This window comes from Capsicum annuum, unplaced genomic scaffold (assembly GCF_002878395.1).
Source record: "Capsicum annuum cultivar UCD-10X-F1 unplaced genomic scaffold, UCD10Xv1.1 ctg61776, whole genome shotgun sequence".
In the NCBI taxonomy this organism is placed as follows: domain Eukaryota; kingdom Viridiplantae; phylum Streptophyta; class Magnoliopsida; order Solanales; family Solanaceae; genus Capsicum; species Capsicum annuum.
The window spans coordinates 1,557-9,151 of NW_025870712.1; the positions used below are offsets into that span (position 1 = coordinate 1,557).

At 33.0% G+C, this 7,595-nt stretch overlaps 1 long non-coding RNA gene across 4 annotated transcripts in view; it reads right to left on the reverse strand.

Moving 5' to 3' along the window:
- Window positions 1–1,693: 1,693 nt before the first annotated feature.
- Window positions 1,694–7,595, reverse strand: part of LOC107877458 — a 21,722-nt gene continuing 15,820 nt past the window's right edge. For 2 of the 4 annotated variants that reach the window (XR_007050760.1, XR_007050762.1), the window contains one exon: window positions 1,694–6,041. This is a non-coding gene — a long non-coding RNA (uncharacterized LOC107877458). Of the gene's footprint in view, window positions 6,052–7,595 lie in introns of all 4 variants that reach the window. The other 2 variants (XR_007050761.1, XR_007050759.1) reach the window with 1 other exon arrangement.

Here is a 7,595-nt window from a genome sequence, read left to right on the forward strand (position 1 = left end):
AGTACTTCTGACATAATGAGATATACCATAAATATTTATCCCATCAATTATATCAAAAATATAATAATAATCTGACTTTGAAATAAACTATATTTATACAACAAAAATACATGATATATATGTACTTCCAACATAATATTTTTTATTCCATAAATATTTATTCATAAAATATTATGATTGATCCATTATATTAGAATTAAAAATATACGATAATGAAATAATACTAGATGATTAACATACATGAAAACAAAACGAAATATACACGAGCAAATAGTGAAATACTTAGTTTATTTAAAAATATTTGAATTTTGAATTCAAGAGAGAGAAAGATTTAGAAGCAGGAATTATCTTTTCCACTTTTAATTTGAAGAGCGAAAATATATCTTTTAAATTAAGGTGAATTGATAATTAGTTGTAGCATTAAATTAGGAATTATAATTATCTTATTTTGATTTTTTTAAATGGCTATATATGTAAAAAAAAATATTTTTATAATATTGAAAAAGTACTTTATTTATGTGATTAAGTTTTAAATATGGTCTTTCTATGTAATTTGTCTAAATAAAAGGGTAAAATAGGACCAATAGGTAGACAAAAAAGATATTTTAGACTCAATAGGTAAGTGAGAAAGGCATTATAGGTAGACGGAAAAAGCATTTTAGGCCCAATAGGTACATTTTTACATCATTTTACACCGTTGAATGGCAATTTAGACACTTTTTCGTTTTTTCTTCTTTCTTCCTACATTTATATTTACCTTTCCTTAGTTCAATTGTATAACCAAATCATAAATTTTTCTTTCTAGCAAACAAACTTTTACTAATTAATTAATCGTAACCACATACGGAATGTAAATTTATTTTTTAACTTTTTTATTTTCTCATATAAATAAAGTTACCTTCAATGCGATACTCAAAACGTTAATTGTGATGTACTAAACTCCAAACCTCATATACTATCACTATTATTTTTAAATAAATTCCGTTCTTTCCAAAAGTTGATTCAGAAAATGGGAAAAATAAAATATGGGGATGGGGTTATGGGTCTTCTAACACAAAAACACATACAATAATATATTTGTGGAAAATTACAAGCAAAACGTGTAACTTTAATTAGTGATAGTCGATGTTTTCAAAAGTTTTTAGGAATAATAGTTATGAGAATTTTGTAGGAGGATGCAACAAATTTACCCTCTGCCTCATTACACAATGGCGTACAATATTCGAACTTGGTAACTCATGCATTCAGACAATTTTTTAAGGCAGAAGGAAGAAAATACTCTTGGGATAATATTTTTAAATCAAATATCGAATAAATTGTGTCAAAGATGGTAAATTTTTGAAATTTATAATTCCTTTTATTGAAGTTTTTTAAATAGATAAATAAAAATATTCATAAATGATAGACCTAAAGAGGACTCCGATATGTAATAAAAAATGAAACCACTACGGCACTCCATTATTTTTTTTTCCAAAAATTATTAAGATACATATGTGATCTATAGATCAAAAAGAATCCTAAAAATATTTTGCCTAGAAAGGACTTTTATGCCAAATTAAGAGTCCTAGAATAATTTCTGATTTCTTTCAACAAATGTATTAGGACATATATGATCCATAAATAAAAAAGAATTCAAAAATATTTTAAAATTTTAAATATTAGGATAATTAAATTACAATTATTTGAAGAAAAATGAAGTAAATGGCAGAAATATGTACATTAAAATAAATGCAATGTTAATATCTTGAATTTAGACATAATAAGAACACACTCAACACAAGTAAAGTTTGTAGAGAGCATGATGTATATCTTTTTGTCCTAACATTGTGAGGTAAAAAAGTTATTCCTCATAGACGATAAATAGCAAAATGATAAAATAAATAGTAATATACATTGAAAAATTAACTTTAGTGCAAAGACATCATTTTTGGACAACTAAGCATTCGCTTTTGTAGCTAAATCAACATTTTCTTCGTTAGCTTCTTCATAGTTCAGAAGCTCCTCATAACCATTGTCCTCTACGTTTTGTCCCATATTTAGCTAGCTCCTCCTCATAACCATTATCCTTCCTGTTTTCTCCTATACTGAGCTATCCACCATGATAGAAAATGGAGCACAGACACAACTCAATAGAAAAAACTAATTTCACGGGCTGAAGATTGCCCAATATCATGCAATAGATCTTATCCATAAGTAACCGATGTTGGAACTCAACATGAATCGATAAATCTAAAAGTCTAAGAAAATAATTGATAATTAAGATTTTCAAAAGGGTAATCTTGTCGAACAATAGCTAAAAAGTTAAAAAAATTAAGCAAATAAATAGCTAATTAAGCAAATATCACATTTAGTTTCAATCTTTCCGTCATTCTTTATTTCTTTTAGTTAGTATGGATTATATATAATCAACACATGAATGGATTCATCCCAGACTGAAAAATTGGACGAAATAACAATGTTGACTTCAAATGAAGTAACCAAGAAAAGTAAGACTCCAATCAATAAAATTATATACACGAAGGAAAAAAATATTCAAACATAACAATTGACCTTAAAATAAATTTTTATATCTATTTAAGTAATATAAATATATATATAGTATCTAAAATATGTTAGTCTATTGTAATAGATATTTGGGCTTTGATTATACTAAAATTGACAATTGAAGTATGAGATAATTCTAATTGCTAAAAATGTTACAATCAAAATAACACGACATTATGCGGAAGCTTAAAATCCTTTAATACTTGCTCACGTCCTCCAAGAGTGTTGTATTATCAAAGCTGCTATTCCTAATATCAAGTACTTTCAAGTTCTTGCATTCATTCAACACACAATTTTCTTTTCACTATCTCCAACAAAGTGGGGTACTTGATGATCGGATAATGTTCTGATAGACCTAACTACACTGCACACCTTGACTAAGTCTACGGTGAGCACCTCAAGTTGTTCAACACACATTCCTAATGTATAAGAATACTTGATCAGTTAAATGCCTAGGGAGACTCAACTACTTAAGGCCTTTGCATAACTAGACAACTGCTTCAGAAACCTTAATCAAGAGGCTGCATAACCATCACATCGTCAACACTTTGACCGAAGTCTTCCCAAGTAGAGAACAAGAAGAAACTAACTAAAGTGGAACGAGTTTCTGCCTAGTTATTGGTGTCATTAGAAATCTCGTGGCATATATACTTCAATCTTTTAAGCTTTGGCAACCAACAAACAGATTAACCAAGCCTTGTTCAGTAATACAAAGATCCCGAGGGGTGCCTGGATTCACAAAAATCCTTAGTTCCTCCAACTCCTACAGTTAGAACCCAAAACATTGAGCACTTCATCTGTAATGAGTGAACCTTTAATCTATAAAAAAACATTATCTATCATTCCATGTACGTATGTAGTTTCAACAACAACAACAACAAACCCAGTGTATTCCCACTTAGTGGGGTCTGGGGGGGGGTAAGATGTACGCAGTCCATGTACGTATGTAGTTTATTTATAAAAAAAAATAGGGATGATTATACATATAGAAAGGGATCAAACAAACCCATATGGACTCTAGCTTGATGCCTCGACGAATCATCCTGTTAACATCAACACAACTTAGACCTGAAGGATGGAATTTTAAGGATATCAAATTGTGACCGTGTAAAAATAGAAGGCAACATGCGAGGATATTCTATGCAAGAGTTGAACCCAGTCAAGCTCCTAATCAAAGTACACTTCAGTAGAGCATTTGCTAGTGTATTGTAAGTCGTTGGAAATACAACATAGGACCCCACTCCCACAGGGGCGGACCCACATGTTCGGGTGGGGGTGCACGTGCACCCAGTAAGTTCGGAAAAAGTTGTGTATGTGTACATGTATATACCTTAAGAAACTGTTATATAAATTATGTGCACCCTAGAGAACACAATAGCACCTTGGGCACGTTGGTTCTAAATGTTGTTTCCTGCAATGTGACCCGGTTTCTTTTTCTATGTTCTATGTTATTAATTTTTTAACAACAAAAGTAGTAGTGAGGAATCCAACCTGCAACCTATTAGCTTACACAGTCCACCCTTAACCGCTGGGCTACTACACTCATCTATTTATAAAATGTTAAGGTTTATATATTATCCTAAAACCCATATTCGGCCTATATATTTGTATTTTCGTCATTGCTTAAACCTTTACTGATCAGTCAATCAATCACATACAATACTATCCCTCAGTCGTCATTGGAAGATTCTCGAGCACTTATGTTAAGATAATGGTGCCCGCGCTCTTCAAATCCTGGGTCACTGGGGAGCTTTAACCAAAACCCCTAGAAGAACATTTGTAGTGATGCTTCTATTTAATCTCAGACTTAGTACGTTTGGACATCTGACCACCAGTCTCGCCAGAGACTTGATGGGAATATTTTTAGTAAGGAAAGGAAAATTTAATGAGACAAGGGGAAAGGAAAATTTAATGAGACAAGGGTGATGTAGCTGTCCAAGAAACAAAACATTTCATGGGTTGATTCTTGAAATAGCAACTATCATAACGACCTGCATGACAAACAAATTTCAGGACACAGTGGAGATTAGTAGCAACGACTACTTAGCCTTGATGGTGAGGAGGGTTCGATTTTCCACATTATAATCTCGTCTCCATTTAAAATTAAAATAAAAATTTATGACAAAACTAAACAGAGCAGCTAGCAGGGATGTACCTACTCTCAAATTATCAAATAACACAGACAAAACGTAAACCTATTTGCAATTGAAAACAATCTGATCGAGATAGAAAGTGTCGGAAGAAGTTTGATGGCTAATCAAAACCAAGGACTTCAAAGAACCAGGAAAAGATTGAGAAAGTAGGAAAAGCTCTAAATCGAAAAGACAAATCCATGGCAATTTCCAACTATGACCTTTCTTTTGCTTAATCCGTCCGCATTGTATCAGGCAATGGCAATTCTCAATTATGATCTCTCTTCTGCTCAATCTCTCCACATTGTACCAGCACTTGCACACAAGAGACGTTGCATTTCAGTCCTTGTTCGACGTCAAGTAACCTACTGCTCATCTTCATAAGCAAAGTGAATGATTTGAAGGCACGTTTTCCATGGAGGTGTGTTTTTAAATAGCTAGACTGATTAGCTGGTTGATACTAGTTCCATTTGTATGTGGTTTTGAATGGTAACTAATTGACTGTTGGCTCTTGACATAGCAAGGTAGTAGAAAACTAACGTTTATTGGCAACATCAATGCTTGTGATTCAGTTTTTCAATTAAAAAATTCAACTAATTACCAAAAAAAAAAAGGAGAACCCATTGCCGATTATTAATTTTTAGTTGTACAAAAACCCTCAAAAAAGATTATCTAATAACAAAAAATTTCACATTGAAACCACCAAAACACATACAAAGTAAAATAATAGCAATCCAACAAAAAAAAATTGGATCAAAAGAAGTCAGCACAAGCTTTATCATCTCATAATGTGTTATAACATAAATAGTCACATATATATGTGAAGCCCAAATAAACACACCGTACTAAACAATCAGTGTCAGCACCATCACAAGATAGAGAAAACATGATACAATAGAATCATTATAACTGTCCAATGAAGAAAGGTGTTACCTTAGCAACATGTTCCACGAGACAACTTCAGGTATAATAGCTGTCCGGACACAAATCTGAACAAAGTTGCTATCTCCTTTAAGGGGAAAACACTGGCCAGTTTCTCGAAAGCTGAGTGTTAAGTATCTTCTTAGAATCAGTACTAACCACATTCTGGTTAGTTAGCAAACTAAAAGCATCACCACTCGACACCCTCCCTTGGTCAATGCATAATCCACCCTCCCTAATCCATCTGCGACATATTTCTCTATCTCTTATTCCACTATCTCCCTCACATATATCCTAAATTCAACCAAACTCTTATCATCAAGTCCACTGCTTCCTTTCGTCTTCCTATATTCCTCCAATATGTTTTCTAGCTCATCTTTGGACCCCCAATTTCTCTGTAAATTCACCTATCAACTTCTTGTCTGCAGCTCCAGTCGCTGGAATCTGAAAACCCCTAATTTTGAAAATAAAAATGAAAATCCATTTCTCACACACACATATATATGGACTCCTGATTTAATAAAAAGTAGGGAGTATTAACATATATTTTAGTCCTAATCCAATATTGTAGGAGTCAATATTATGAAATTAATTAAATAATAAATTATGAAAAAGGTGAAAAGGCGATTCTATCTAAAGTATAGAGTATAGTGAAGGGCAAAAAGTTCAAACAACATTTCATTATTTAATAGATATAGAGATAGATGTGAAATAAAAATGGAATAAATATAAATTAATTAATAATAACAAAATAGGTTTTGTTGTAAAATTGAAACACCCTAGTTTCTGGACCTTAGAAAATTTTCTGAAATTCTGATCTCTGGAACCATTACGACTCATGGGTACGAGCCGTATGATGGGGTACGAATGGTATGGTCCAGTCGCATACTGACCAGTGATGGTTGGTGGGATGAATTTTTGTTACTGGAATGGGTAAGACTTAGGGGACGAGTCGTATTGGTGGTTACGGATTGTTTGGTTCCTTAACTTAATCTTAGGCTTGGTTATTTAGGTTGGATTTGAGTGCGATTGACTCACCGTGAGCCGTAAGTCAAGGTACAAGTCGTACCCAGGACTCGTATCTAAATCTTTCTTGGGTTTAAATCTGCCAGCGGTACGGATCGTATGCTGCCAATACGATCCGGTTGGATGAGTCGTATGCTGGACGGTGTTGGATTCAAGGGTTGAGGGCAGGATACGAGTGAAGGATACCACTCGTATCAGAGGGTACGACTCGTGTGGGTCAGTCGTATCCCTGTGAGGGGATTTTGGTGCAACTTAAGTGGGGTATTTTCAACATTTCCCTATTTATCCTACTAAGGCCCCATGACTTGTAACTTACTTAGGAGGTTATTTACCCTATTGTTCCATTCATTAATACTTAGAAACTTCTCAAAACCACTCTAAAATTCTCTCAAGAGCTTTTGGGCGAGGGAAGCTAGGGTTTCAATTAGAGGATCAATTTGGGGCTTGTCTTGGTGATTTCTTTTCATCATCATCTTAGTTTAAGGCATGGTCTCTTCCCTCGTTATTAATTTTATCTAAAGGCATTACGAATGTTTTCATGGTGTCATTGATGATATGATTTTGGTTTTTAAATATGATTTGGGGATTTCGATATTAAATGGTTGGTTATGATTTCCCATGGTTTTAATTATACTTTTATATTCATTAATGGTGGTTTTGGATAATTGGATTGCATGAGAATGGTTTAAAGGTAATTGGAATTAGTTTGTCATATTATGCCCCCGATTTGTTTGACAAAATGCTTATAAAGATATGTTCATTGCATTGACTACTTTTAATGGAACTCTTTCATGTTTTAAGACTTGGTAAAGGAATTATGCATGGTTTAAATGGATTGGAGTGGTAAATGGCTAATGTTTATGCTTAAGGGATACTTGGAATCCCCCAGGTGGTTTAATATGATAGATGGAAAGGCACTTGAAAATCCCCTTAAACCTATAAATGGTTGGCTATGGATGATACTTGCAAGTA